The 22,531-nt window shown below is 41.1% G+C and overlaps 1 pseudogene; it reads right to left on the bottom strand.

Moving 5' to 3' along the window:
* Positions 1-541: 541 nt before the first annotated feature.
* Positions 542-22,531, bottom strand: part of LOC100720518 (nuclear ubiquitous casein and cyclin-dependent kinase substrate 1-like) — a 71,571-nt pseudogene continuing 49,581 nt past the window's right edge.

Below are 22,531 nucleotides of genomic sequence, written 5' to 3' on the forward strand. Positions count from 1 at the left end.
CTGAGGGAGAGAGAGGAAGAGCCAACGAAGAAAAGAGAAAAAAAGCACTGAAAGACCATGAGTCAAGCCGTAGCCAAAACAACACTCTTCTGTCTTAAGTAGTTTCTCTTTCCCTCCCTCCTTCCTTCATTTCCTTCCTCTTCTTCTTCTTCTTCTTCTTCTTCTTCTTCTTCTTCTTCTTCTTCTTCTTCTTCTTCTTCTCCTTCTTCTTCTCCTCCTCCTCCTCCTCCTCCTCCTTCTCCTCCTCCTTCTTCTTTCTTCTTCTTCTTCTTCTTCTTCTTCTTCTTCTTCTTCTTCTTCTTCTCCTTCTTCTCCTCCTCCTCCTCCTCCTCCTCCTCCTTCTCCTCCTCCTTCTTCTTTCTTCTTCTTCTTCTTCTTCTTCTTCTTCTTCTTCTTCTTCTTCTTCTTCTTCTTCTCCTCCTCCTCCTCCTCCTCCTCCTCCTCCTCCTCCTCCTCCTCCTCCTCCTCCTTCTTCTTCTTCTTCTTCTTCTTCTTCTTCTTCTTCTTCTTCTTCTTCTAATAAAATCTCTCCCCAAACCTTCTAATCCTCTCCAGATTGGGCTTCATCCCCAGACCCTTCATCTCCAGATTCTCAGGTGGGGGGCTTGCGACATGTTCTCTGCAGGGCTTTCAGGTTCCACCTCTTCCTCTTTGGGAGGAGTCTTTTCCTTTGCTGCCTTGGAAGCTGTGGGGTGACTCAGTTTCCCTCTGCCTTTAGTGGACTTGGCATCACTGTAGTCTTTAGCTTGGGTTTGGGCATTTTCTTTTCTTTTCTCTCAGGTTTGGACTTCTTTTTTTATTTTAAAGAGGATAAAACAGAATAAAACCAATCAAAATAAACCAGTATAAAAGATATGGGACTTCAAAGCATTACAAAATCAACAAAAGTTACCATAATGCCTCTGGATGTCTTCAAATAGCTGCAGATAATTTCAGATGTTGTAAAACTCAAACAACAGAATAGAAGAGAAACAATAAAAACAAAACAATAAATGCAATAAAGGATTTCAAAAGCCTATAGTAAATCCAAAATGGCTACCATAATATATGTTGGTATCCCTGAAATAGCTGCTCCTGCCATCGGATTTGACATAATCAAACAAACAAACAAACAAACAAAAAAACCCAGAATAAAACCAAACCCAACAAAACAATGGATATGATATAGGACCTCAAATAAAGATCATAGGGAATCAATAATGGCTAAAACCCTCAGAAGATCTCCCCAGATGCCACACTGTGTACCCCTACCCTCTGAACTTATGATCAGACCTCTGGCCCTGACCTGCAGCGTTAGCGAAACAGCAAATACCTCAGGCATCCACTTGCATTTCACCTCCACAGCCATCATCACAGCCTGTGTTCCTCCGGATAAGCCGGTTGCTTACGGCAGGGGTGTGGGTGGTGGAGGTGGGGTTGCCAGTCTGCGTGCTGGAAGGGGCTGGGGTCTGTCTGTTCCTGTCCAGTGGCAGCCAGTGCATGGCGCTGTTTCCCAGACTGGGTTTTCTTGCTGATGTGGCTTTGTTCTCTCTACCCCAGGTCCGTGAATGGTGCTGACTCCTGGGGAGAGGCTGGGGTCTGTTGCAGGCTCGGACTCATGAACCATCCTTTTGTTTTTCTTTTTTGAGCTGCCATTGTCACTGCCACCATCATCTCCCATTAGGAAATCTTCATCCCTACTGGGATCTGTCTCCTGGAATGGTGTCTCATCTCTTCCTCCTGTTCCGCCTCACTACCCTCATCTTCCATAAGCATCTCTCTCTGTTTGGAATCTGCTTTTGATGCTGCCACAGCCACTGGCACACATTTTTGTGACCTTCTTCATCTTCACTGTCCTCTGCTGAATGGGAATCATCCTTGGTCTCATCTTCTTCAGCTTCTCTAGATGCTTAGATTTTCTTAGTGGGAAGACCACAATCATCATCTACATCCTCAGACTCCTGACACTGTGCATAATCAATGTCTTCCTGTTTCTGACAGGCTGGACATGTTTGCTGTCGAGACAGGACTGAGCTGAGACGGAATCCTGAGCCGCCAGCTTCTCAAAGTCTGCCACTCCTGATCAGGGGGAGCCCCTTGCTCCCTGATTCTTCAAAATGCTGTGAAATAATTTCTAAGCAGATTTTTTTTTTTACCAGTAAAGGCCAGTGAGATGATTGTTGTTTAGAACATCTATTAATTATCTACTACTGCATGCCAAATTATCATAAATTGAACTAACATTCACTCATGCAAATTTTTGTGAGAACCAAATAAGATAGGATTTCATGCCAGTTGATTAGATTTTTATTGTTGACTGACTATTGGTTTTATTTTTTTCTCTGGAACAGAGGAATGTATTTTCCCATTTTATGCTTCAAACTCCCTTTACCCACCTGCATTCTAAGACAGCTTTCTTCATTTTTTTCTAATGTATTCATTAGCTGGACTGTTTATTGCCCTGTATATGTCTTAGAGGATTTATTTTGAATTAAAGCTATTATTCTGTGTATGAAAAGTATTCACCTGGGGGCAAGGTTAGTAAGGTTTTTTCCCAAATGTAAAATGACATGTGGTTTGAGTCATAACTAATCATAGTGTTCCACTGAATCTGGGAGATGATGTGTGTTTTTTAAGAAGCTTTTTATATGCACAAAGGAACAAATACCCACGGATCAAAGCCAACTTTTAATAATGCGCAGTTAGAGTTCTGGTCATGTTTGAGCCATTCAGAGTCTAATCAGTGAAACCCCTGGAGTCAATAATTGCTTTCTCCTTGCATCATGGCAGGTATCTATTATGCCGAACATTATTCACATAGAAGTGAACATATGGTTATTGAACACATAACCAAACACACTCTGCTGGAGAATGTTTCCTTTAGGATAGCTTAAAGCGTTCTCCAGCAGAGCATTATGCAGCCCCTTCCTGGTCCTTCTGTTCCTGGCCTCGCAGGAGGGAAGCTGCTGGCCCCTTGCATGAAGAACGGTAAATGAGCACACTAAGAAATTGGGAATCGCAGAATTTATTTACTCATTTAGAGAGAACCATGAGTACCTTCCAATGTGAAAACAAAACAATAGAGTTCCTTAAAATTTCAAAAAGTATGTTTTCATTCAGAAAAAGGAGGGAGGAAGTATTAAAAGAAAGGAATTAGAACCAAACCCAGCTTACCTTGAATCTGGCTAGTGTCTGCTCTGAATTAATGGGATTTTCCCAATTTACAGTAAACAAACAAAAAAGAAAAAAAAAGAAAGAAATCAATGATCCAGAGCATATGTCATTAGTCACCTTATCTGAATGATAATTCAAATAACTGTAGCATATTAACAGCTATGCTCAAACGGAAATTTTCAGATTAAACATGCATATTTCCTAAACACTATAAAATTACACTGTAAACTTAACCAGTCTTATGTGCATGTATGACACATACACATGTTCATGTATGCATGCACACACCCATGTATATGTAAAAGGTGGTAAGGCTTTTCAGCCTGGACTCCATACTGATAGACAGCAGATATTAAAGAGACCGTGAGACTGAGCACCCCGGGAGGACTAACAAAAAATCTGGCTGTGAGTCAGATGTGCGTTCTGAAGCCTCCGCACACCTCCAGGCCATGAGGAACGTAAGGCGGGGACTTGAATGTAGATCTGTGAAGAGAACTGTGGTATGCTGTGGGCTCCTTTTCTCTTGCCCAGAAGAAAGGACAGGGGTGCCTCGTCCCTCAACTTGAGAGTTTTGTGGGCAGAATTTGAAGGGGGCTGCAGGAAAAGCAGGACTGTGGGTCACAGACTGACTTCTGTGTGAGAAATGGACGGGGAGCAGACGCTGTCACAGAGGCAGGTTGAAGACTGGACAGACCTCAGTCCTGAGATGGGCGGGTAGAGAGGTCCCAGGGACAGAACGTCAGCCCTGCATTACATACTTGCACACACCGGACTGGGAGGATATTGACTGACTGACTGATTTCTCCTGATCTTTCCTAAGAGCTTCCTTGGAGGGACCACCAGCCCATAGCAGAGAGAATGGCAGGTACGGCCAGATTCCGGGGCTGCGAAGGAAGTAACCAGTCCAGAAAGAGGTGAATTTACCAGCATGAAGGCTGCTCCAGACAGAATGCTGCCGTACTGCATGTAAACAAGGGACCTGCCCGGTGTGTCAGAGGGGACCGGCTGGGGAACCCAAGGTTACGATAACAGGTAATTCAGCAGCATCCTTCACCCCTCTCCATGCACAGTAGCCCTTGAAGGGACAGAAGATGTAGACAAGAAGACCGTAAGGAAATGCCAGGCTGGCAAAGGAGAAATCAGTCACAGCAGTTCCCCTGAACACAGCCGTCTCATCTGGTGCACGTCAGCAGCATCTGTGCACCGCGAAAGAGAGGCTTGAATTTCACAGTGATTTATTTTTATTTTTGAAACTGCTTGAGTGTGTGATTCCTGCTTCCATCGCCTGAGCGCTGGATGACAGCATGCACCACCATGTCTGGCGCTGAAGGTCACATCGAGAGTGAAGTTCTGATTATCCTTTTGCGCAGACATACAGACTATGACATAAATACAGACTTGAGCCTTCGACAGGGTGTAAATTGACCAGAGGACTGATGGCCCCTAAGAGAGGTTAGAATAGCCATGGCACCCACCTGAGCTTTCATCCAGGGGCTGGGGAAGATGCATGCACAGGCAGAAGCACAGATGACATTTGGAAGGGGAGGTCACACATTTGGCTGTTCCCAGGGGTTACCCCCGGAGGTAGAATTGGAGATACAGAATATGGGGCTGCTTACGTGTTTGATTGTGGCTATTTCCACTCCAAAATGATAGTGTTTCAATTAATTTGCTTTTTAAAATTCTAACAAATGTTTGGTTCTTATGAATATATATTTACTCAAATGGGCACACAGTAACGCACGCATATTGTGAGTATGTGTGCAACTACACACAGGCTGTGCTACCAGCACGTGTGACAGCCATTGAGGATGTTATTCATTTAAATTATTAGCATGCACAGAGCTGACATTTCCAAGAGGCCCTGTGCTAGTGACCTCTGCTTGGGGAAGCCCTCCACTATGGGTGTGATTCCCCGGCTTGTGCTAGAAGTAAACCATCTGGTTGTGCAAGGGTGTGCGTGGGGCCCTCAGTGAAGTGATGGAGCGGCCTTGATTGTTCCTCCTGCAGCTATGTCTACCCTGCTGCGTCTCCCGAGGGAAATGCCTGCAGGGGCTTTCCCTGAATCCTGTCCCAGGGGGCTGTCCCAGCCTGGCCGAGGTGTCAGGAGTTGTCCCTCTCTGCTCTGTGGTCTCCAGAGTGCTGTTTGGGGTGGAGAGGCACTTCGGTCTGACATGGGGTCACTGTCTGAGTAATGTTTTATGGGACTGATTAAACTTTAGCACCGTAACTGTAGACTTTACAGGCCAGAAAAGAGGCAGGGAGTGTCATACTGGGGATAATTTGTGCCTTACAGATTGGAAAAATCAAACAGATGAGTTTAATGCGCTTGGAAAAAAGAAATGCATCTATTTTTGAGTCTTCTATATTTAAGACCTCAGTATTTAAAATGAAATAACATCATTTAAAAAGAAGTTATAGTAAATGTATATATATAACAGAAGGTGGGCTTTTTTTTTTTTTTGGTACTGGGGATCGAATGACCTCACAATTGCCAGGCAGGTGCTTATGCCACTGAGCTAAATCCCCAGCCCCAAGGTGGACTTTTTAATTACAGGGTGGTCATAAAGATTTGCTCATGAATGAGTGTTGGACTTTGTCAAAAGCTTTTTCTGCATCTATTGAAATGATCATATCCTTTGTCCTGGCTCTGTAATATAGTGTATTATATTTATTGATTTGTGTATGATGAACCACCCCTGCATCCGTGGATGAGTCCTACTTGGTCATGGTGTATAATCTTGATGATTTGCTGCATTCTGTGTGCCAGGATCTTACTGAGGATTTTTGCATCTGTGTTCACTATGGAGATTGGCCTGTAGTTCTCTTTTTCACTAGGGTCCTTTTTTGGTAATGTTTGCTTCCAAGAATGAATCTAGGAGTAGTGCTTCCCTTTCAATTTCATTAAAGGATTTAAGGAATAGTGATATTAGATCTCTTCTACATTTCTTGTAGAATTCAACAGTGAATCCATCAGGGCTTGGACTTCTTATTTTGTTGGCAGGTTCTTAATTACATCTTCAATTTCATTGACTGATATTATTTTATTTAGAGTTTTTATATCTTCTTGATTCAGCTTTTGGAATTCATGTGTATATAGGAACTGGTCCATTTCTTCTGCATTTTTCATCTTAGTAGTTCCCAAATAGATATGAATGATCTTCTGGATTTTTGCAGGATCTGTTGTGATTTTATCCTTTTTGTTCCTGTGTGATTTGAGCCTTCTCTTTCTTTTTTTTTTATAAGGTTGGCTAAGGGTTTATCTGTTTTATTTAGTCTTTCAAAGAACAAACTCTTGGATTCAGGGATTACTTGTGTTGTTTTAGTCTCTGTTACATTAATTTCAGCTCTGATCATTACGTACGACCTTTGGCCTTCATGTGCTCTTCTGTTTTTAGAAGTTTGAGGTTCAACATTAAGTTGTTTATATGCATTTGCTTTGTTCTCCTGAAACGGGCATTCACTGCTACAAATTTCCCTCATAGGACTGCTTTCACTGTGTTCCATAAGCTCTGCATTGGTGTCATTTAATTGTAGAAACTGTCTAATTTCTTCTTTAATTTCATCTGTGTTCCAGTTGGTTGCTCAGGAGGGTGTTATTGAATTTCCAGGTATTTATGAAGTTTTTGTGGTTCCTTTTGCCATTGGCTTCCAATTTCATTGCACTGTGGTCTGATAGTATTCATGGGATAATTTCAGTTCCTTTGCCAGTTCTGTGAGCCAGTGTGTGGTCTATTAAAGAGAATGTCCCATATACAGCTGAGAAAAATGTGTATTATGATGCCGTAGGGTGAAACACCCTGTAGACTTCTATTAATTCCATTTGTTCAAAAGTTTGGTTCAGTTCTAACATTTCCTTGTTGATTTTTCTGTCTATTTGTGACAATGGAGCATTGAGATTCCCCAATACAATTGTACTAGTGCTTATTTGGTTTTTCATGTCCACTAATATTTGTTTTATATAGTTGGATATGTTAGTATCTGTTGCATACATATTTATGATTGTTAGTTCTTCCTCTTGAATTGTTCCCTGTACAAGGAGGTGTGACCTTCTTTGTCTCTCTTAATCAGTTCTAGCTTGAAATCCACTTTGTCTGAAAATAGATTAGCTACCCCTGCTTTTTTCCAGATTCCTGTTGCATGGAGTATTGTTTTTCACCCTTTGATTTTCAGTCTACAAATTTCCTTTTAAATTACATGTATCATAAAGCAGAAGATTGTTGGATCTTGCTTATTGATCCAATCTGCCAGTCTGTTTGTTTTGGTGAATTGATGGCTATAATTGCTAGTTATGGAATTATCTTTGTCATGTTATTTTCGTGTTGTTGGCTCTCCATTCCTCTCTCCCCATTTAATTGTTTGCCTTCCCTGGTGGATTCCTTCTGTTGGCATTCATGGGGTTATAGTCCTTATTATCTATGTCTAGAATGTCCTTTAGAACATTCTGAGTGCTGGTTTGGTGGTTATGAGTTTTCTCAGGTATTTTTTGCCATGAAAATATCTTATTTCTCCCTAAATTTTGAAAGATAGTTTTGTGGGGCCTATCAGTCTGCGATGGAGGTTCTTTTCTTTTGGGGTTTGAGATACTTCACTCCAAGATCTCCTAGACTTGAGTATCTATTGAAAAGCCAGCTGTGATTCTGATAGACTTTCCTTTATAGGTGATTTGTTGCTTTTTTCTAATAGCTTTTAATACTCTCTTTTTAAATTGAATTTCTGGAATCTTGATTATTATGTGCTTTGGTGTAGTTTTTTATGACTAATTGGAGTTGTATATTCCTCTCTTTTCTGTAGGTCAAATTCTCTTTCCCCTCCAAGAAATTTTCTGCCATGACATCTGTGAACAGGATTTTTATATCATTTGCGCTATTTCCTGCTTTTTCATTGACTCTAATCAATCTTTCGTTATTCTTTGCATCATCTATAAACTGCTAGATTGATTTCTCATGATCCCTTGCTATTTTAAAGAAACCTTTCTTTTTATGCTAACTACAAGCCTGTCTCCTAGATCTGATGCTCTGTCCTCACACTGGCTCATTCTGGTGAACATATTTCTATAGAAATTTTAATCTCCTGGATATCTGCTTGAATCTATTTTATGGATTCCATTGCTTCCCTATGTGGGCAGTCAGGGTTTCCATCATTTTCCTAAGCATTCCCATTTTTAAATCTGTATCTGCTCTAGAGTCACTAAACATGTTCTTCACTGTGGTTATTATCTCTGTAGTTAGCGGAAAAATTATTTCTGATTCAATTTTTTCTAGAGCCGCCTTTTTCTGCATTGTTATCAACTCAGAGAGGCCAGGTAGGTGGAGTTCAAGTTGTCCCACCTCATTGCTCTCTGAGTTTCTTTAGCTGAGCTGGAAGTCTGGAGTTAGTCTTGTAAGTGTCTGCTCATTTTCTTTCCTTTTTTATATTAAAAAGAATTAAAAGAAAGAAGGAGATTAGGATAAAGGAGGATACAACAACATAATAACACAGATCAGAACAGAACAATTTAAGCAACATAGTGTTTTACCACGAGGTAACCTGACATAACAGTAGCTACCATAGTGTCTATTTCCTTGAAATATTTGAGTGTAACTTCGTATATTATAGCATCAAACACAACATGACAGTGTAAAACCATTCAAGAGAATGAAAGTATTACAGGGTATTTAGAACCAACTAACAGAAAATGAACAATGGTTTCTATATTATCTCCTTGTCTATAAAAATTTTGTTTATACTATCACATATAATAAAATCCAATAAGATACAAGATAAACCGATGGAGACAGAAGAACAAAAGCTTCATGGGACTTCAAAAAAGATGATATTAAATCAGCACTAGCTATTATATTGTCTTGTTTTCTTCAAAGTACCTGTTCATACCATCACAGACAATAAAATCAAACAACCCAGAATAAAACCATTCCAATTAATGAATGAAAACATTATAAGGATTCAAAGCAATATAATGAGGAATCATGATTACCACATATTTTTATGTATTATATCATTTCTTACACTAGGAAACTACTTGGTATTTATACATGTGAGTTTGATTTATTTCACTTATGAGTATGGGCTGAAGCTGCGCCCATTTATTTATAAATATCTCAATGTGATCATTATTTATAGCTGAGTAGTACTCCATTGCATAAAAATGACACAACTTTTTTATCCATTCCTCAGTTGATGGACACTTAAGTTGTTTCCAAGATTTGGCTATTACAAATTGTGCTGCTATAAACATGGGTGCACATATATCACTGTGGTATGATGTTTTCAGTTCTTCTGGGAATATGCTTAGAAGTGGGATAGCTGGAACAAATGGGATTTCCAATCCCAGCTTTTTGAGAAATCTCCAGACTGACCTCCACTATGGCTGCACCAGTCTACACTCCCACCAACAATGTAGGAGAGTTCCTTTTTCCCCACAGCCTCTCCAGCATTTGTTGTTGGTAGTTTTCTTGATCTTTGCCATTCTTTCAGGAGTGAGATGGAATCTCAGTGTGGTTTTAATTTGCATTTCTCTAATGACCAATGATGATGAACATTTTTTCATGTATTTATTTGCCATTTGTATTTCTTCATCTGAGAAGTGTGTATTCATCTCAGATGCCCATTTTTGGATTGGATCTTTGAATTTTGGGGTCTTATTTTTAAAAAATTCTTTGTATGTTTTAGACAGAAGTCCTTTGTCTGAGAGACAGTTCATCAAGATTTTTTTCCCCAGTTTGTGGGTTTTCTTTTTACTATGCTGGAGATTTCTTTTGACGTGCAAAAACTTTTTAATATGAGGCGATCCCAGTTATTGATTCTGGGAAGTATTTCCTGTGCGATTTGAGTCCTGTTCATGAATTCTCTACCTACCCCTATGTCTTCAAGGTTTTTACCCAATTTAGCTTCCAATAGATTTAGTGTTTCTGTTTTAATATTCATATCTTTGATCCATTTAGATTTTATTTTAGTACCTGGTGATAGGCATGGGTCTAGTTTTAGTTTTCGGCATGTGGAGAGCCAGTTTTTCCAGCACCATTTATTAAAGAGACTGTTGTTCTTCCAGTGAACCTGTTTGGCCCCTTTATCAAAGATAAGGTGGTTGAGTGTGTTTGTAGTTGTAGTTGTATCTTCTAAGCTATTCCACTGATCTTCGGCTCTGTTTTGGTTCCAATACCATTTTGGTTTTACTACAGTTGCTTTGTAGTATAACTTCAAGTCAGGGATTGTGATGCCTTCTGCCTTGCCTTTGCTGCTTAGAACTGTCTTTGCTATTCTAGGTCTCTTCTGGCTCCAGATGAATTTGAGGAGTGATTTCTCTAGATCCATGAGGTATGTTGATGGTATTTTTATTGGGATTGCATTGAATCTGGATAGTAGTTTTGGGAGAATGGCCATTTTCACAATATTTATTCTTCCTATCCATGAGCAAGGGATGTTTTTCCATTTTCTGAGATTCTCTTCAGTTTCTTTTTTCAGTGTATTATAACTTTCCTTGTATAAGTCTTTCACTTCTTTCGTGAGAATAATTCCTAAATATTTTGTTTTTTGGATTGCTAGTGTGAAGGTTGTAGCTTCTCTTATTTCTCTCTCTGTGATTTTGTTGTCAGTATATAGAAATGCTATTGATTTTTGAGTATTGATTTTGTATCCAGCTACATTGCTGAATTTATTTATTGTATCTAGGAGTCTTTCAATGGAGTTTTGGGGGTCTTCTATGTAGCGTATCATGTCATCCACAAATAATGATAATTTAACTTCTTCTCTTCCTATCTTTACCCCTTTTGTTTCTCTCTCTTGTCTAATTGCTCTGGCTAGTATTTCTAGTATTATGTTAAGTAGGAACGGTGATAAGGGACATCCTTGTCTTGTGCCTGATTTTAAAGTAAAGGCCTTCAATTTTTGGCCATTTATGGCTATTTTGGCCATGATACTGGCTGTTGGTTTGTCATAGATGGCCTTTATTGTATTGAGGTAAAGACCATATATTCCAATTTTCTGTAAGGTTCTTAACATGAGTGAATGTTGGACCTTATCAAAAGCTTTTTCTGCATCTATAGAAATGATCATATGATTCTTACTTTTGGCTTTATTGACATGATGGATTACATTTATTGATTTGCATATGTTGAACCATCCCTGCATGCCTGAGATGAATCCCACTTGGTCATGGTGTATAATCTTCTTGATGATTTGCTGCATCCTATTTGCCAATATTTTATTGAGTATTTTTGCATGTGTTCATTAGGGAGATTGGCCTGTAGTTCTCTTTTTTAGTTGAGTCTTTCTTAAGTTTTGGTACTAGACTAATATTTGCTTCCAGGAATGACTTAAGAAGGATTGCTTCCTTTTCAATTTCATTGAGGAGTTTGAGGAGTGTCGGCATTAAGTCTTCTTTGTATTTCTTGTAGAATTCTGTAGTGAATCCATCTGGGCCTGGGCTCTTCTTTAAGGACTTAATTACATTATCAATTTCATTAATAGAAATTGGGTTATTCAGTAGTTTTACATCTTCTTGAACTAGCTTTGGTACTTCATATGTTTCTAGGAATCTATCTATTTCTTCTGTGTTATCAAACCTATGAGAGTAGAGGTTTTCAAACTAGGTGTTGATGAACTCTGTATTTCTACAGAGACTGTAGTGATTTTGCCTTTTTCATTCCTTATTGCATGAATTTGAGCTTTTTCTTTTCTCTTTAAAAATAAGGTTGGCTAGGGGCTTATCAATTGTATTTACTTTTTCAAAGATCCAATTCTTTGATTCATTGATTCTTTGGATTGTTTTCTTAGTCTCAATTGCATTGATTTCTGCTCTGATTTTTAGAATTTCTTCCCTTCTTTTGGCTTTGAGCTTGACTTGCTCTTCTTATTCTAGATGTTTAAGGTTATTTACTTGTATTCATTCTGTTTTCCTGATATGGGAACTCAGTGCAATAAATTTTCCTCTGAGGACAGCTTTCATTGCATCCCACAAATTCTGATAAGTTGTATTTGTATTTTTTTTTGCTTGTAGGTATTGTTTAATTTCTTCTTTAATTTCCCCTGTGACCCATTGATTACTCAACAGTGTGTTATTCAGTTTCCATGTCTTTGTGGGATTTTTGCTGTATCTTTTATCATTAATTTCTAATTTCATGGTGCTGTGATCCGATAACATGCAAGAGATAATTTCAAGTCTTCTGCATTTATTTAAATATGTTCTGTGGGCTATTATATGTTCTGTTTTAGAGAATGTCCCATGTACTGCTGAGAAGAGTGTGTATTCTGATGGTGTTGGGTGGAACACTCTGTATATATCTATCAAGTCCATTTGTTCACATGTGTGATTCAGTTCTATTTTTTCTTTGCTGATTTTTTTTCTGGTTGATCTGTCCCTTGGTGTCAAGGGTGTGTTAAGGTCTCCTGTTATAATTGTGTTACTACTAATTTGGTTTTTCATTTCTGTTAATACTTGCTTTATATAACTGGGTACTCTGCAATTTGGTGCATATATATTTAAGACTATTATCTCTTCCTCTTTTTTTCAGAAAGTTTTTTAAAAATTTTATTTAAAGAAAGTCTAAACAAAACGGAAAACAGGTAGAAATAATACATACATTTAGAGAAAAAAATGAACGATAAGAAATCACTAGTTGATGTCTACATATTGTCATTTTGCAAATAGTTGTTCAAGACACAAAAATGGGTCATGTAAAGTGAGAATTCAAACAGCAATACTGCAATCAGTTCTGTTCAACTGTTCAAAAAAAGCTTAGGAACATGGTTGTCAATCCTATCCACTTAAACATACATGCAGTTATCCCTAGCTTCATTTATGTTTAGATTAAACAAACTAAACCAGGTTAAAATCATTCTGAACAAAGAATAATAGTATTGCTGGATTTCACATCATGATACTCCGTGGTAAGCACTGGGTACTATAGTGCCTTTTAAAAAATAATTTAATTTAAAGAAAGATCAAGCAAAACAGAAAATGGGTAGAAATAATACATAATGTCAGAGAAAAAATAAACAGTAAGAAATCTCTAGTTGATGATTACAGATTGTCTTCTTACAAAAAGCTATTCAAGATACTAAAGTGGAGCTTATAAAGTGGGGATTCAAACAGTGAGACTGCAACCAGTTCTGTTCAACTATCCAACAAAAACTTAGAAATATGGCTATCAATACTATACACTTAAACATACATGCAGTTATCCATCTCTTCAATTATGTTGAGACTGAATAAACCCAAGCAGGCTAATATCACTCTGAGCAAAGAATATTGCTATTGCTGGGTTTCACATTATGACACTTCAGGATCAGCACTAGGTATTTTAGTGCTCTTTTCTTCAGTGTATCTGTTCATTTCATCATGTGTCATAAGATCTGTTCTCATAAACTGTGTATAGATTCTACACATGCATGAGTCTTAACATGTATTTCTATCCTTTCTATATTTGAAGGAGAAACAAAACAAAGCAAGGCAAAACAAAACATATTCCTATAAACACATGAAATGAAATAAACCTATAAGACCATTGTATGAATTGTTCTACCATAGTTCCTGTATTGTCTCTTATCTCCAATAGAATTGGCTATATCATCAGACATAGTATAATTGAATATATAAGTACATAACAGTATTAATAAAACCACAACTTTGCATATAGTATAGAACTTCAAGAACTGGCAGTTATCAAACCAGAATGTGTATCGCAAAGTCTTGTCATCTTCAGTGTAGTTGCCTATACTCTCAGACTTGATACTATCAATCGTATCAGTTTTGAATAAAATCTTTTCTGCCTCATTTCTGTTATTCTCTTTTTTTTGCCATCAATTGTCTGCTTATCTTCTTCATTCTGTTTTCTGCTCCATTCATTGAGGCTTCTCTGCCATTATTCCTGGAATTCTAGTACTTTTCTCTCTCTCTAGAATGCCCTGGAATATTTTCTGTAGAGTTGGATTGGTGGTTGTGAATTTCCCAAGTTCCTCTTTGTCTCAGAAGCATCTTGTTTCTCTGTTAATTTCTAGAGACAGTTTAGCAGGGTATATCAATCTGGGATGGAGGTTATTTTTTTTCAGGGTTTGGAATATTTCACTCCAAGCTCTTCTTGACTTGATGGTTTATGTCGAGAAGTCTGCTGTTATTCTGATGGGCCTTCCTCCGTAGGTTATCTGTTTCTTGCCTCTAACAGCTTTTAATATTCTGTTCTTATATTGAATTTCTGGGATCTTGATTATTATATGCCTGGGTGTAGCTCTGTTTTGGTTGTAGGTGACAGAGTTCTGTATGCCTCATATATCAGAATATCATTTCCTTTTCCTATGTTTGGGACATTTTCCTTAATTATTTGTATGAATAACCTTTGTAGTTCCTTTGTTTGTATCCCAGCTTCTTCATTTACATTCTTTATCCTCAAGTTATAGATCCTTTTGTTGTCTTCTAGCCTTTGTATTGTTACTGCTTGTTTCCTTGTTATTTTTAAAAAGTTTTCCCTTTCATATACCCACATTGCAAAATTGTCCTCCAGTTTTGATAATCTATCCTTAGTTTCTTTCAAGCTGATTTGCCATCTTTCCATAGAGTTTTTAATTTCCTGGTGATGTCTTTGAATCTGCTTCATGTATTCTATATTTTTTTATATTCTTCACCAAATGGTTCTCTCCTGTGTTTGAGTTCCTGCCTTCTTTCATCTGTGCCTGCTTGAGGGGTACTTAGTATCTCTTTTATTAATCTTCTTATATCTTGCTTTATTTGGTTAAATATCTCACTTTTGAACTTGTCTATGAGGTCCTGAATATATCTCTTTATGACCACTGGTGCTGTGTCTGACATTGCAAGTTTGCTGTTCTCATTCTCCTTTGTATTTACCTGTCCTGGGTCAATGTTCTCAGGGTTGGTGCCTGGGGACTATTTGTGGTTGCCTCCTCTTCCCATTTTTTTTGCTTCTTTCAGGAGGCCCCAGTTTCTGTCTTTGTTGGTTACAATTCTTCTGAAGTGTGCAGGCTAGATGACCCTTCACACTGCAGTGTGTTAGTGACACACTGCAGACAGGGACAGCGTATGCTGGCCCCTCCCCTCCAGATTAGTCAAGCTGCTGTGGCCTGCACTACTGTGTTACTTTGCGCTGCCTCCCTCTGGACCAGCCAAACCTCCGAGGCTCCACTGGGCTAGTGTGGTTAGTGTGCAACACTGCTGCAGGGACTTGACCTCGGATAACCTATTGGGTCTCAGCCAGGTCATGTGACCCAGGTCTAGCTCACTCTACCAATCCTGTTCGGGAAGGGAACAATTGATTTAAGTCACTGCTGCCCCTTGTACTTGCCAGTTCTGCCAGATCCCAGAATGTTGTCCACTGGGGCCCCCCTATTTATTGAATGGCTCCACTCCCATCACTCATCACAGGTCGATGTAGGCTCCCCACCAATTCAGATCTCCATTCGGCTCACTGACCTCCAAACTCAATGTAACTGTGCCTCCAATGAGTTGAAGCAGTGGGACCTTGGACGGCTTGGCAAGTCATGGTGGGACCCTGACAAGTTGTGGCAGGACCCCGACCAGTTGTGGCGGGACCCCCGGCAAGTTGCAGTGGGACCCCAACCAGTCACAGCAGGACCCCCAACAGTCGTGGCCAGGCCTCAGCAAGTCAAGGTGCAAACTCGGCCAGTCATGGCAGGACCTCTTAGCAAGACGTGGCGGGACCCGGGCAAGTCACAGCTTCAGCCAGTTGCAGCAGGATCTCGGATGGTTGGCAAGTTGTCTTAATTTCTTCTTGGGACAGGAGAATTCATCTCCCTCTGTTTGGGGCTGCCCACTCTGTATTATGCTGAATTCTAAGTTGACTATCTCAGGGAGCTTCTGTAGCCAGTTGTTATTTATCTGCCATCTTTGCTCCTCCCCCCTCAGAAAGTTTTTTACTGGGTCATTGCGCAACTTGAGGATCTCCTAGGGTCTTTCCTATACAGGGTGCATCTTGTAGAAGTCCGTTATCTCTTCCTCTTGAAGTTTCCTCCTAACAAGTATGTAATGACCTTCTTTATCTGTTCTGATCATTCTTGGTTTGAAGTTCACATTGTCTGCAAACAGAATAGCTACCCCCACTTTTTTTTGATTTCCTGTTGCATGAAGTATTGTTTTCCATCCTTTGAATTTCAGTCTGTGAGTATCCTTTTGGGTTAGATGGGTTGCTTGTAGACAGCATATGGTTGGATGTTGTTTCTTGATCCATTCTGCCAGTCTGTTTCTTTTAATTGGTGAATTGAGACCATTTACATTAGTGGTTATAACTGTTATATGTTGGTTTATTATTGACATGTTATCTTTCCGCTGTTGAATCTTTATCTTTTCGTTCTGTTTAATTGTCTGCTTTGCTTAGTGGTTTTTTTCCTAAGTGTATCTAAACTGTCTTTCAATATTCTTTGCAGGGTTGGCTTGGTGATCATGAAGTTCTTCAGCTCTTCTTTGTCATGGAAGTATCTTATTTCTCCATTGATTTTGAAGGACAGTTTTTCAAGGTACATCAATCTAGGCTGGAAATCATTTTCCTTTAGGATCTGAAATACTTCACTCCATGCTCTTCTTGACTTTATTGTTTGTGCTGAGAAGTCTGCTGTAATTCTGATAGGTTTTCCTTTATAGGTGATCTGTCTTTTCTCTCTGACAGCTTTTAATATTCTATTCTTATGTTGGATTTCTGGGATGGTGATTATTATACATTTGGGTGTAGTTTTATTTTGGTTATGACTATTTGGAGTTCTATATGCTTCACTAATACTGATGTCAGTTTCTGTTCTCGTGTTTGAGAAATTTTCAGCTATTATTTCTCCAAATATCCTCTTGACATCCTTTATGTTGTCCCCTTCTTTTTCATTTATCCCTATCAATTGTATGTTGTTTTTCTTTGCATCGTCTTGCAGCTGTTGAATTGTTATTTCCTGATTCCTTGTTATTTTAAAAAGATCTTGCCTTTCCTGTTCACTAGCTGCAATCCTATCTTTGAGGTCTGAAATTCTATCTTCACTTTCACTGAGGCAATTTTTACAATTTTCAATGGAATTTTTGATTTCCTGTATATCTCTTTGAATCTGATTTATATATTCTGTTTGTTTCTTATATTGTTCATCCAGGGATTCCAGGGACCTTTTTGTTTTAGTTCTTCCAGTTTTTTAACTGTGTCTTTTTTAGATGTGTTCAGCATCTCTTTCATTTCTTTTATTGCTTCTTCTTTACCTGGGAGATTATTTCTAGTTTGAATTCCTTTAAACCTTCCTGGAGTTGTTTCTTTTTTTCAGTTGCTATTATTTCAGGTATTTCAGGTGTATGGCATATATTTTCTTCTATGTACATAGCTCCTAAGGTTTCTTGGGATTGGCTGGAGGTTTGAGATTGCATCGCTTTGTCATTTTCCCATATTTCTGTGCTTCAAGTGTTGTTCCAAGGTTTCCCCTGGATGTGTTGGAAACCATCTCCTGTGCCCTAGGCTACTGGGACTGAATGGAAGTTGCTGAGCCTGGTCCAGTTAGTCCCTCAGGCCCTCCCGTGCCACCTTCAGTGTTCCAGGTAGCTGGGCAGGCACCTAACCACTGTGGATGATGGGTTAAAGTTCTCCCCCGGTGAAGACCAATGCCCTGGAACTCACTTCACCTACTCTCAAATCCTGTAATTGAAGAAGGTCACTCGCCGTAATATAGTTGGCTCACAAAACCTCCCAAGGCTGGTCTAGTGTGCCTGGGCTCTAGACGGGTCCTTGAGCTCCAGAGAAGATGATCTTAAAGTCTTCAGGGGCTTGGGGTGGCATGCAAATTTACCCCAGCCGCCAGCTGAGTTTCCTGATTTGGGAGAAGGTCACTGGACGTGTCCTGGGCAGGCTTGAAACCTGCCAAGCACAGCCTAGTGTGGCTGGGCTCTGGGTGGGTCCTTGAGCTCCAGAAGAGATGTTCGTAAAGTCTCCCCAGGCTCTGGATGGTGTGCGGACTTACCCCAGCCGCCAGCTGAATTTCCCTGTTTGGGAGAAGATCTCTTTTTCTTTTTAGTTTAATTCCCAGGCTGATGCTTGTAAATTGCCTATGGAGAGTAGCTTTATCACTAGTATGTCAAATCCTTAGGAAATGACTACTTCTCAGAGATGTCTTCTGGGTGTCATTGGCTTTTGAGTTTGAGTCTGTTGCAAGATCCTCCCTCTTTGGTTTATTGAGGATAAGAAGTTGCTGCCTACTTGGCCCAGCCCCTGGTTCCTTAGCTCTGTCCCACAGCACTTGTTATATCCTTAGGCAGTCTCAGTCTTGGTGTATGAGGAAGAACAACTGGTTAGAACAGTTATGTCACTTTGGCTAATGTGGTACAATCAGCAATAATATTAGCATCAGGCACAGCCTAGAAAATGACAAATCAGTGTAATCATTAATTTTCCACCTTTAACTGTATGAACTAGATTTGTGGTTACATTACAAAACCTAGATCAAGCCAGAAAACTGTGTGCAGTAATTATGCTCTCAATATGCCCTTTTTACTTTTAGGGGAGAAAAATTACAAGAGGTCAGGGAAAAAGCAAAGAGATAGAAGATGAAGGAAGAGATGGAAAGTAAGGCTGGCGGACAAAAGCGGACCACATAAAATTTGGGAAACTGGTGTGGAAGACCAGAGGGAGAAAAGGAAGAAATAAAAGGATCAACAGAACACAAGACAGCAACAACCACAGCAAACTAAAAACTACATTCACACTCATATAAAAATAAGAGCAAACAATGAAGAAAAAAATAAACCAACTCCCCAAAACAAGAAAAGGGAGAGAAAAAAGAAAAAAAGGAAAGAAAGAAGAAAAAGTCCACTTTCAGGTGTGTCTCTGCTGTTACTAGTAGACTTTGTGGAGACTGAGTCCAGATCTGTGTCCAGCAGGCCAGCAGTAGCTTTATGGCCGGGTAGTGGACAATCTTATTGAGGCTGTATCTTTGTTTCCCTTGCGGTTCAGGGTGGATTCTGGCTGTGAGGCAGGGACCAGACCTGTCCAGCCTGTAGCCATCAGTGCACCTTCTCGGAGCCTGAACTCTGGGGAGTCACCAGACAGAGCCTGCAGTTGTTCTGAGTTCCGAGCTTAGTTGGCCCCTCTCCAGGATGACTCAAGGTCAGTCACTATCTCCCGAGGGACAGCCAGGTCCCTGTCACTCTCCAGCCAGTGCAGTCCGTGGCACCCACCACTCCCTTCCACTGCTGCTTCTTTCTTTGGGGGCCTCTGGTGTTGCCAGGAGTCACTGTGTGTCCGCAGATTCAAACCACTCCTCTGGCACAGTGCGTTCCGTCTCAGGGAGAATTGTTGCCTCCTTCTTCATAGAAGACTCTCCTTTTGCTCTGCCTGTAGGCTTTAATTCTCACTTCAGCTGCTTCCTGGGTCCCAGGGACCTACTCTCCCGCTTCTTGTCTTCCTCATGTTGCTATATTCCAGTGTCTGGACAGCAAATCTCAGAGAGGCTATTTCTCTGCTGCTCACACCACTCCTCCATCTTTCCAGAAATGGTCATAAAGATTTAAATTGGCTTCTCCATTGCTCCCAACCTAATTATGCATTTTATTCCCCCTCTTATTTGTTTTTAATTTTTTTGACATTGTATTTAGCTATGCAGTTTAAGCTGGCCTTGAACTCATTACGTAGCCCAGGCTAGCCTCAGTCTTGCCTTGATCCTCCTGTTTTAGACTCTCCAGTGCTGGGATTATCAGTGTGTTGCCACATCTGGCTTTCTTCCTTTTGCTGCTAGGAAATGAAGGTAGCTTGCTTTTGGAAGAGTTCTCGAGACTGTGAGATGCTGCATGACTGAGCTGTTTATTAGACGAGGTAATGTTAGTCTAATGTGCAGTGGAATCCTGTACCAGAACAAACAATTATTCCCACCTGAGAAAAGTGTCGCACATCCATTGATTTTACCTGCACCTGAATTTACGCCTCCAGGAGGGGACTTACCCTACCATTTAGTGTTTAGTGGCTCCCTGGTGTGACTGATGATTAGCAGGTCCATATCCTGGGAAGAAAACAAACCTGAGCTGGGAAAGAGCAGAACTGTGAACTCGTGGTATTGGTTGGCTCCTGGAGTCAGAACAGAGCAAGACCTGAGGTACATGATGACCCTCCTTTCGGGTTCTGCACGGTTGGAGCTGGAGGACCGAGGAAAAGCTGGCCCGAGGGCAGTGAGGCCATGGCACAGGGTGACTGGGTGGCTTCAAGTTTGCACAGTAGCCCAGCTTGGGCCACTGCCTCACCGTGGAGTGGCTGTAGCTCCTGCTGTCAGAGAGGGGGCAGATCAACAACTTTAGCTCTTGGAGTCCACACACGCAAACACCCACAAGTTCATCTACACTGCAGACCTGATGGCTGCCTGTTGATGTTTTGTCTGGCTCCTGTGCAAGCTGCGGTCCTAATTCCGGCAGGCTGTCTGCAAACACGTACCGGTGATGGGAAAATATGTGAGGGTAGGAAGCATGTGAAAGCAGGTGCCTGGCAATAGGAAGGCACCTCTGTCCTTTGCTTGTTTAGCAAATACAAAGTGTGTGTGTCCTGTTTGTGTGTGTGTGTGTGTGTGTGTGTGTGTGTGTGTGCTGTCCTCAGCATCCATGGGAGCTTGGTTGCAGGATGCTGAAATCCAGAGGCTCAGGTCTCTTAAGGTGACCCTCTGAAACCACGTAGGGGGCCAGAAATGTGACAGATGGACTGTGAAGGTGTGTGCATGTGTGTGCATGCATACGTGTGTGTGTGCACACACGCACAACCAATAAATCACTATCAACCAGAACATGTTTCACCTGCCTCTGGTTCTATGATGTTAGAATGGAGTTCATGAGATTTCCAGAAGGGAGTGGCCACTGCCCTAGTGGTGACAAACCTGGTGCTCCCTGTTTTGGCGTTTGGCTCCCTGTACCAAGGGACTCAGTGGTGACATCCTTTCTGTTCCCTCCCTTTACACTCCAGCCTCCCTTGCCCATGTTTCATTATTTCCATCAAGCTCTTATGGCTTAAGGTAAATGAAAAATTAGTCTTGACTCCCCAAATGTCTGGAGACCTGTGATATAAATTCATACAGGTGTAAATACATATGCAGATTTTTCTGAACCCAAAAACTCTCCCTCCACTGCACTTGCAAATTTTCCAAATGTGGTTATGATAATGCCAGGTGATTTATTCTGCCTAAGGACACATCTGAAAGGTGCAGCACATTGTGATTTGCAAACCATTTAACTTGCTAAGATCAGATTGTTCTGCTTTATCTGCAAAGTTCACCCACAAGGAATTTAATATAAAGGCTTTTATTCTTGTTTTGTGCATTGTGCTTTCCTGAGGTCTGATGGATGAGTTTGAAATGGGTGTGTGGGGGAGGAGAGAAGAAATGGAGCCACTCTATGGTCTTCTGTGGGAAAGCAGCCCTCGCCCTGTGCTTCTACCAGACGGTTGATGGTGTTCAAGGACCCCAAGGACCCCACGGAGGTGACCGCAGCCTCCCAGGGCACAGAGTCCCTCAGGCATAAGGTGTGTGGGCCCAGGAGCAACGGACCAGAGCAGTGTTCTCCAGTCCTTATCCATCCCTAGGAACTCAGTGCTTGGTGGAAGGCCCAGCACCCTTGCTGAGAGCGGAGAGGACAGCACCTTTGTTCCTCTTCTGTCTCCTCAGGGTCTGCTGCACGGTGGCCTTGTACCGGGGAGTCATGGGATGAGGCTGGCGTTGCTTTGCCGCTAGCTCGTGTGTTCCAAGCACATAGCTTTAGCTTTGGATTCTGCGTGTAGAATGAGCTGGGGCCAAGTAGGACGTCCGAGGTCCTCACTGCCCTGCTTGGTGCCCCGCCCCCCTGAGCCATGATTTCCCTTCCGCATATCATTTAGAAGAGCTTTCTAGTTTGTAAAAATACGTGCAAACTTTCTCCTGGAGAATGGCTTTCTTTCTTTCCATGTATGCATTTAGTTAAGTCTTTATCAGTCTACAGTGTGTGCGACACTGGGAGGTAAACACTGACCAACATGGTCACCGAGAAACAGACTTGCAAAAAATGAGGGTGCCAGAGGCCGTGGCTGTGTCTCAGTGTTGGGGTGCATGCCTAGCACCATAGCCCCCTGCTGGAGCCTAGCGCAGAAGAGAGGGTGGGTGGGACACGGAAGTGAGCAAGTGTGTAGGGGCCTTCTGCCTCTTGGGGTCACAGAGGGTGCTGAGATGAGGCCCTGAAGTGGAGTCTGAGCAGTCAAGTGGGAGACAGCGGGCAGGTGGGAGACCCTGAGGACACTGAGGGACAGCTGGTGTTCATAGGACCGAGGGGTGGTGGGAGGACAGTGGGGAGCTTGGGAACCAGAGAGGACAGGAGGCGAGCTGGAGGGAGGATCCAGTGAAGTTGACTCAATTAATGTGGTTTTTATGTGGGTGTGATTTTTCAAGCAAAGCA

This window comes from Cavia porcellus, unplaced genomic scaffold (genome assembly GCF_034190915.1).
Source record: "Cavia porcellus strain 051 isolate PalLab524CR breed Dunkin Hartley unplaced genomic scaffold, mCavPor4.1 scaffold_5, whole genome shotgun sequence".
NCBI lineage: Eukaryota > Metazoa > Chordata > Mammalia > Rodentia > Caviidae > Cavia > Cavia porcellus.